The sequence below is a fragment of the Triticum aestivum genome, chromosome 7B (genome assembly GCF_018294505.1).
Source record: "Triticum aestivum cultivar Chinese Spring chromosome 7B, IWGSC CS RefSeq v2.1, whole genome shotgun sequence".
Classification (NCBI taxonomy): domain Eukaryota; kingdom Viridiplantae; phylum Streptophyta; class Magnoliopsida; order Poales; family Poaceae; genus Triticum; species Triticum aestivum.
Window position 1 is genome coordinate 28,959,497 of NC_057813.1, and position 9,833 is coordinate 28,969,329.

General features: G+C 57.2%; 1 pseudogene; it reads right to left on the reverse strand.

Annotated features, from left to right (window-relative positions):
* Positions 1–670: 670 nt before the first annotated feature.
* On the reverse strand, positions 671–4,464 carry LOC123161686 (subtilisin-like protease 1; annotated as a pseudogene).
* Between the last annotated feature and the right edge of the window lie 5,369 nt (positions 4,465–9,833).

The window sequence follows — 9,833 nt, forward strand, 5'->3', positions numbered from 1 at the left end:
GATATTCAACTACTAATATACTGTGAAATTTAGCAATGGATATTAAATACGCAAATTACAGTTGAAAGCTTGGGTTCCGTACTGGGGCTTCTCAGGACAACAAAGTATATAACGGCGGCGATAACTGTTCTGATGATATGATCATTTCTGTACAAAAAATACTCTGCCACCATCGTTCGAAAGCAACCCGCAAAATTAACCGATGAAGCATGTATAAAGCAGTGCCTCTCCTCCACACTGCTAGTGCCTGAATTGACCTCTATTCCGTCAAGCTAGAGAAATTAGAAGAGGTAAAAAGATCAATCAACCACCCAAATTTTGGTGAGCTTCAGAAACAGAAGTAGCTTAATGAGCAATAGAATGTTAAACATAAGTTCTTCTCATGTTTTAGTCTCTATGGACTGCTAAAGATGGATGTCATGCCAATCTTGCATGTTGGAGCCTTGTTACTTTAGATTTAGAATTCAGATAGTGGCAGTTCTGCATAGGCACTGAAAATACTAATGTTGTTGTACACCTTTGATCATGCCAAAGCAAATATGCTCTTATTTGTGTATAAAGCTTTGAAGTTTACCATGCTACAATTTGCTATTGCCAAAATAATGTCACATTGTAGCCATTAGCACTTTCAGAAAGGATGGTGTGGGCATTCAAACGTAATACTCTCAGGTAACAAAACATAAAGCTGAAACCAATGCCTCACAGGCGCGTCGAGTAGCGGAACAAGGGAATGTAATTGTAACTGACCCGCAATTATGCAGTGAAAAGGTAAAAAAAAAAATCTACACCATCACGTATTGGTATATATGAGACGATTTACATTCCTGTTCCATTATTACTGTTTATGTTGATGCAACAGTAAACCGAAAATGAATTGAACAAGGACAAAGAAAACAACCATCGATCTCATGGCATGGACATCGTTCATGGTGATGGTGCCGGAGCAGTATCACCTCCTGTGCCGACGGCGACGATGGGGCTACGCACGACATGCTTCTCCGATACCCAGCTCAAGGTTCCCTCCACGTAGAGCTCTTTGCCCAGGTCATGGCCGCTCATGGACACACTGAAGGGCTTCTTCTCTCCGGTTTTGGAGAACGACATCGTCTCCGGGACGACACGCACCCAGGGCCGGTCCTGAGATTTTAGGGGCCCGAGGCGAAACTAAATTTTGGGGCCCTTAATAATAATCAATACATGTATATATAAAAAATGTTTTTGGTGAACACTTGATATTTGTGTCATTGTGATCTTTTTTTTTTGAAAAGGGGAAAGACCCCGGCCTCTACATCATCATGATGCACACATCCATTTTTATTAAAAGGAAATAAATAGGTTTGAAACGTATATAGTATCAACTAAAACGGCAGAATGAAAAAAAACACCATAAATAGTGGGTACAAACGAAAGATTACATGACTTAACCACATAATCTTCATTGTGATCTTATAAGTATCCCTATATATAGAAAATATATGAATGTCGTTATCTAAAGACATCCTTGGAAATAGGAGGGCATGCTAATTATCAAGGTTACTAGAACGATGGAGCATAGTTATATGGTTTCAGGTATAGAAGGTTCGAAGACAATGACTCCATGTATAGTGCTAAAAGAAATTTGATCAAAAAGCATAGTTGTTCTTGGACTGCTTAATGGTAAGATTATTATTCTATAAATAGCAGTGTCCAAGAAATTAAGATTAGAGGAGCAAATAAATTAAAATGATATTCAAAATATTCTTCATAGATTAGAAATCAAATCTGCAACCGTGCAAAGTTACTCCTACTAGTTGTGCAAATTTATTGTGCCATCCTATAATTCAACCCAAAACTACTCGTCACGATTTGCATCCAGAACATCATCTTGTTCTTAATCTATTTGAGATCTACACCATAAAATCCTTGTTCCCAAACTGTAGAAGCATATCGGTCAGTGATACGTACCGCGGAAGACATTGACCTGGCAGACAACGCTTAGATCCACAAACTACACGCCGGTGCGCCGCCGGCTCCGACGCGCAGCTATGTATCTTTGGGTCTCCTTCTCGAGCAAGCGTTAGGTTAACTGTGGCGATCTCATAGCTAGGCAAAAAGGGCAGCCCTGGCTCCTAGCCCTCGATCCTGACCGACGGTCCAGCTTTATTTAAGGGGATTAGACGCTCCAGATACATCAACGTAGCTATTACTACTTGGGCTAGGTGGAGCGACCCAGTACAGGCCCAACTACCTTGGGCATTCAGCGATTTTTTTTGCGTTCGCATTCAGCGATCGGAGAGGAATGAAAGCACTACGTGCGCTCGGCTGCACTGCGTGCGTACGCTACACGCTATACGTACGTACCTGGGAGGGGGCCCCTCGGTTGTGGGGGCCTATGGCGGTCGCCCCTCCTGCCCCCCCTCAGGACCGGCCATGCACGCACCATCAGAGACCTCGGCACGTCCACTTTTGCCTTGAATGTTGAATCTGCTGGCCCGACGTTTGTCACGGTCCGGTTCACGAACTGCGCCAACGTCAGCGGCACGGTTATTGTCGGGTAATTCAGTTGCACGTCCTGGACCTTGGGCAGCTTCGCACAGGTCAAACTCGAGTTGCGCACTATGGTTGCTAGGCCGCTGTCATCAAGGAGCCAGCAGATGTAGCCAGCGTAGTCAATGACGCTGAGGTCATACACCAAGCCAGGGTCGGCAGCTCTCGCCGGGTTTACATGGCCGGCACCTGTGTCGTACACGTCGGCCTTTCTATGTTGCTCGTCCAAGATTGAGCCGCCGGTACCGTTAATGATGTCTGATGTTGTCAGGATGGCAGACTTGATGGTGGCCGGTGACCAGTCAGATGGATGCCTTTGATGAGCGCCGCGACACCACTGACATGTGACGTCGCCATGGATGTGCCTGATATGATGTTGAAAGGGCCCTGGCCATGGCCCGTTTTTTATGGCCAAGCAGCAAGGATGTTGAGGCCCGGTGCCAGTATGTCCGGCTTTAGGATGTTGGGGGCAAATGAGCTTGGTCCCCGGGAAGAAAACGAAGCCACGACTGGGGCAGGGCGGACGCCAAACTTTGTACCATTGTACGCAAGAGACGCCAAAGAGCTATTGTTCGTCGACGCGATGTAAGCTATGAGGGCCTCGACATCGGCCGCAGTCACTTGTACAACACTGGAGTTGTAATCTGTAACAATGGTGGTGTAGCCGCTGATTTCGTCATTGAACAACACCACGCCTGTCGCGCCAGCGCCCACGATGTTGCGGATTTCGGACAATTGAGCCCTCGACTTATTGTCCTTGCAAACAAGGATCTTACATGTGATGCTACTATCATAGTCATAATTGCAGTATCGCCATTCCTCAGAGTAAAGGAGAGAGTGCAACTCTGAGCTTGGATTCGCTATCTGGGTAAGTGCTTCTCCGTCAATGCTCTTCCCATTGCCGAGATGGATGTTGGCGCCAAAGCTCCGGTCCACGGAGCTAGCGGCGACCGTGAGCAACCAGGGTGCTTCGTTGGTGACAGAGCGTTGAGCCGGACCACTGTTGCCAGCGGCGCACACCACGAGGATGCCCTTGGACACGGCACTGAACGTGCCAATAGATATGGGGTCTTGATCAAAGCTAGCGCTTGTGCTGCTGCCAAGGGAGAGCGAGAGTACGTCCACCCCATCCTTGATGGCCTCTTCTAGGCCGGCCAGTATGGCAGATGACTTGCAGTCACGAGCAACACATACCTTATACATGGCAATGTGGGCGCTCGGGGCAATTCCGGCCGCAGTGCCAGTGCCCACACCATTGTATGATGCACCGGTTACGAAGTTTCCGGCGGCTGTGGATGAGGTGTGTGTTCCATGCCCCTCTTCGTCGTCAGAGTCATCACCCGCAATCAGTGACTTGGCACCAATAAGCTTGTTGTTGCACTGGGCCGCGTCGCACGAGCCCTTCCACCTTGTGGGTGGTGGTGGAACACCATGGTCGTTGAAGGAAGCGTGCGCCGCATAGATGCCGCTGTCGAGCAGCCCGATGATGACTCCCTTCCCGTAGTCAGCTTGGCTCCAGAACCCAGTGCCATTCCTTAGCCCAAGGAACTCTGGCGTGTGCGTGGTCATTAGCTGCAGAGTTTGGTCTAGGAATGCACGCACAAACCCTGGCTTCTTGGACACCATGTCGAGTTCGGCATCAGTGAGCCTCACCGCGAAGCCATTGAACACCTTGGTGTAGGAGTAGAGAAGGCGTGACTTGATAGAGTCACCTGCCGACGAGCTCGACAAGAAAGACTCGTGCCACAGATGATGTGTGTCTTCGCCTGCATTCAAGGGTGGTGGCTGGACGAGCACGATGTAAGCACGATAAGCAGAGGATTTTGTGGCATTTTGGTGTATGCTTGTGGTAGCTGAATTGATATAGGACAGTGCGAGTGTAGGAAAGAGGGTGGCGAGCAAGAAAAGTTGTACTGAGAGATCTGTAAATGACGCCATTTCTTAAGCGACACACAGGTACACACAGGGAAGATGATGGGAATGCTGGAATAGGATCGATACCAGTAAATCTTTATATGGCACAAACAATTAATGTGTTGTGTCTTATTTTTGGCATGTATTAGTCAATTGATAAATCCAGCGCATGTGGTAACACATAAATGACTTCAATTTCTGCTGAATATGGATGGCATAATAAGGTTATGTGGGATTGCAGGAACGTGGGTAATGTACTCCCTCCGTCCGGAAATACTTGTATCAAAATGAATAAAAGGGGATGTATCTAGATGTATTTTAGTTTTAGATACATCATTTTTTTGTTCATTTTGATGACAAGTATTTTCGGACGGAGGGAGTATCTAACTGGGTTTATGGGGCGGGATTGGGGGAGGAGGGGGGTCTCCTTCCATTTTCCGGATGATCTTAAATACATACACCACAGCACCAGAAAATTGGACGTTAATTAATGATTCGAAATTAATACTAGCTGGAGTATATTTGATGTGTTATCATCTCATAATTGTGTAGTATCAACATATTCTTGAACAAAAATCTTGAAGTAATGACAATATCAAAGTGATGAAATCAAGTGAGGTGAAATAGGTCGTCTTCTTTTGCGGTCAAAAGCACAAAAATGCTAGACCTAAGGGTAAAGCCTATGGAGGAATGCTATGTCCCGTAAGCATTTCTGTAAAAAGGAAAAACCTCACTTGATGAACAAAAAGATAGGAAAACCTTGAATGAACAGGTAGATGGACGCTCTGGCGACTGGCGACGCCCCCGACGGCACGGGCGCCGTGGCCGCCCGGCCGCCCCCTCCGCCGTCCCCGCCCTCGAGCCCCACCCCCCCGCCGGCGTCCGCCCCCTCCTCGCCGGCCCCTCCCGGTTCGCCACGGCTGCTGTGGGCCGACATCGTCGAGGCCGACGACTTGGCTGCCGACTGCCCCGTCGTTTGCCGGGATCGGGTCCCCCCCAAGACCCAGCCACGGCCGCCACCTGACCTCGCCGGTGGCCCTTCTCCCAGGGGTGGGAGATCGGCCGCCCGCGGGTCGGGTCGGCGCCGGCATCTCCCCCTGGCGCCTCCCCGGATCGGGTGACGAAAGGCACTGCCTTTGGGTCTGGGCTGCCCCCCGGCGGCGTCGCGCTGGCAGCTGGGGAGTTGCCGGCCGCGCTGACCGGGGCCTGGCGCTAGCCTCCTGGAAGCCCCCGCCCGTCGCCGGCCTCCCCTCGGCTCCGACCTCGCCTGCACCGGCCGGCCCGTCCCCGGCGTCCCCGCCCGCGCTCGCTCCGGCACCTCCTTGCCGAAACCCCTTCCGCCCCTTCCTCCCCTCCGGTCGGCCCGCCGGACCCCTTCCCCACGGCCGTCCCTCCGGCCCGCCTCCCCCTCGCCGCCCCCGTGCACCCCCGCCGGCGGCCACCGCGGTGGTGCTCGGGGAAACCCTAGCGCCCTGCTTGGTCACTCCGGGGCGGTCGTTTCGGGCTGCGGTGATGTTGGGCCGGCCCACGGACCTGGTTCCTGGGCCCCCTCTCGGGACGGCGGCTGCGGGTGCGGCCCATGGGCGACCGTCCTCGGTGGCTTCGGTGGGCCGGCTTGGCAGGCCGGATGGGCCCCGCCTGGCCCGTTCTCGCCCCAAGGCGTCCGCAGGCCCACCGACGCGGTCCATTTGGCCGCCGGTAGATTTCCCTCGCCCTCCACTCCTCCCCACCCCCGCGCCGCCTGCTCCCTGCCTCGCCCCCTCGGCCGCTGCCGTCCCGCCTCGACTTTCCCTCGCCGGCGCTGCCGGCCTTCCCTCGCCTCCTTCCCCCTCCGCGCCACCCATGCCTCGGGAATGGGGGACGACGTGGGGCGCCCCAAGCGTCGGGCGGACGACCGCCGCGACCCCCCACGCCCCTACCCCGACGGCCGCCGGCGCGAGGACGACCTGCAGCAGCAGCTCTCCTCCCGGCCGGCGCGGTCCTCTCCGGCGCGCGAGACCCGCCTCTCGCCTTCTCGCCCCTCGCGCCGCTCCCCGGCTCGCGGCGACCGACGCTCCCGCTCGCCCTCCCGCCGCTCTTCATCGCGGGGGAAGTCGCGTGACCGTGGCCGGTCTCCGGCTCAGGAGGCTCGGCCGCCCCCTCGGCGTCGGTCCCCCTCGCCGACCCGTCGCCGGGTCCGGTCCCCTTCTCCGCCCCGCCCGCTCCCCACCAACAACGGCACCGATGCCCCTCCCTCCAGCCGCTACCAGCCCCCCACCCCGCTCCCAGGCTGCGTTTCCGCCGTCCAACGGCGGCAACGGCAACCGGGGACGCCCGGGATCCAAGAAGAAGAAGAAGAAGGGCCCTCCGCGCCCCCAAGCCGCCTCCTCCACCGCAATCACGGCTCCTCCTCCGGGTACCACCGCCTCGGCCGTGGTCCAGCCGTGCTTCAACTGCGGCTTGACCGGACACTTCCAGGTGGCGTGCCCCAACCCACCGACATGCTACCTGTGCAAGGATACCGGGCACCCCGCGATTCTCTGTCCGGACCACCCGGTGACTGAGGAGCTCATGATGTATGGGCACGGCATCGAGGACTTGGCCTTCTTCCACATCGAGGTGCCCGAGCTCGCCCCGCCATCCCCCTCGCTGCTGGCTTTGGTGACGGTTGTGGGTGATGCCGTCGCCACCCCGGAGCTGATTGAGGCTGAGCTCCACCACTTGTGCAGATGCACGTGGGACTGGCAGGTGACCCCCATGGCTCCCAGCGCCTTCTCGGTGGTCTTCCCTGACGCGATGAGCATGGGATTCTGCACGCGCAGCAACAACATCACCCTGGCTCTCAGCGACATCGTGGTGAACATCTCTGAGCCGCAGTGGGATCCCAGAGCCGTCGCTACCCTGGACACGGCTTGGCTCCTCATCTCCGGCCTCCCTGATGTTGCCCGGTCCGAGCGGGTCATCCGCAGTATCTCCAAGATCCTGGGCAGGGTGGTGGTGGTTGACGAGCTCTCCCTGTGCAAGGAGGAGGAGGTCCGGGTTAAGGTGAAATGCCTGGACTCCTCCAAGCTCCTCGTCACGATCCGTGTCTTCTTCAACGATGACGTCTACGACCTCAAGATCCGCCCCGAGCCTCCGTCCCACGTCGGTCGCCCCCGCCTCTCTGCTGGCAGCCTCATGGGGGGGGCGCTGATGCTGACGACTCCCACCACCGCCACTCGCGCTCCTCCCGCTTCGACGACCCTGCCGAGGACGAGGATGAGTCGGAGCACTCTCGCTCCCAGTCTCGGGACCCCCCCAACCCTCCAGCAGGTCGGGGCGGGTCGGGGTCGGGGCGTACCCGGGTGTCGGCCGCCGATCTCGCGGTGGCCCTCCGTCTGGCCACCCCGCTGGCTTCCTCCCCGTCTCCGTCGGCGTCGACCGGCGACATCTCCAGCGTGAGCCTCCTCGTCGCCCCTCCATCGTCGCCCCGCTCCCCCGGCGCCGCCTCTGCCCGCCGCCTTGCGCCGCCGGGGGCTGAGCCCACGCCCTCCGCCGGCTCGCCTTCTCCGGTTTCTTCCGGGGTTGGCGGTGTCGGGGCGTCTCTGGGGCCGTCTGATCCACCCCCCGCGCCGGTGCCGTCCGGCTACCACCTCGCCTCGCCGGCTTCCCCCGACGCCTCGGTGGTGGTGGACGTCTCCTCCCCGGCCTCCGCGCACCCCCCTCCGACGGTGGCGTACGCCAGGAGGCCCCGCTCCACCTCGACGCCGGTGACGTCCTCTCGCCGCAGCGCCCGCCTGGAGGCGGCGCGGCCGGGCGACTCCCCTACGCCTTCCGTCGCCGAGCGGGCGGAGCTCCGCGCCGCGGTCCGGAACCTCGAGTCAGGTGCGGACCCCGCCCCTCCCGGTTCTTCTCGTTGCTCCTTTTCTGCTCTCGAGACCGCTCCTCTCGGCCACCTCGCTAAGGTGGCCAATGACTCGGCCATTGTCTTCAGGGGGAGGTCGGTCCCCCCTTAGATCAGATCGCGGCCATTAGGGCCCGGGAGATCCTCGACGGCAGGCTGGCTGAGACTCGTGCCCGCCTGCTTCGGCCCCCGGAGGGCCCGCCCTCCACTCTCGCGGCTCCGGCTCCTCCGGTGGCCGACGGGATTATCCGTGGACGCACTCGGTCTCGCACGGCCGCCCTTCGCGCGCAAAGCGCCTCTCGTGTCTTGGGGTCAAGTAGCCCCCCGATGGGGGTTTAGATGTGGGCCCTCTTTTGGAACCTCCGCGGCTTCGGCCATGATGGTCGTCACCGCCAGCTCATCGAGTACATCCGGGAAGAACACATTGACATCGTGGCCATCCAAGAAACCCTTCGCTCCGAGTTCACCCTGCCGGAGCTTGAACACCTGAGCCCCCACCTCTTCGCTTGGCACTGGCTCCCTTCTAGTGGGACCTCAGGCCACTCGGGTGGCATCCTCTTAGGGGTTAAGGATGCCACATTTGAGGTGGGAGGCATGGATAGAGGGGAATTCTTCGTTAGTATGGAGATCTTCGAGCGTGCCCTGAACTTCAAATGGGAGGTCATTGTTGTCTACGGATCGGCGGATCACCGCCGCTCCCCGGCCTTCCTTGACGAGTTGCAGCTGAAGATTTCTAACTCCCCCCTCCCTGTTTTAGTGGGAGGTGACTTCAATCTCATCCGATCCCCGGATGAGAAGAATAATTCCCGGATTAATTTTCCCCGGATGCAATTATTCAACGATTGGATCACGGAGCTGGGGCTCCGCGAGCTTGACCGTACAGGTGCCAGGTTCACTTGGACCAACCGGCAATCTGTCCCGACACAATCCGTGCTAGATTGTGTCCTAGTGTCCCCGGAGTGGGAATTGCGTTGCCCCTTGGCATCGCTCCGGGCGGTCACCTGGATTGGCTCCGATCATGTCCCCCTTCTCCTATCCACCGCCGACGAGCGCCCCCCCTCCCCGCCGCGGTTCCGGTTCGAGCTCTTCTGGCTCAACCGAACCGGCTTCCGGGAGGCCGTCGTCGCCCGCTGGATTTCCGCTAGGTCGGTGCCCCATCGCTCCATGTCCGCTGTCGACTCATGGCACTTTTGTGCCAAGCTTGCCCGCCAGTTCATGAAGGGTTGGGGGGCTAACCTTGGCCGGGACCTTAGAGAGCGCAAGAAGACCATCCTGGTTGCTATTCAAGCCCTGGATGCTCGCGCGGACTCGACCGGGCTCTCCTCGGATGAGTGGATGCTACGTTACGACCTGGAGGACCAGCTCTCCACCATCTACACGGATGAGGAGGCCTACTGGCGCTTGCGTGGTACCCAGAGGTGGGTGCTACAGGGCGATGCCAACACCGCCTATTTCCAGGCGGTCGCGAACGGCCGGCGCCGTCGCAACTCCATCCACTGCCTGTGGGATGGAGACTCGCCATTAGTTCTCC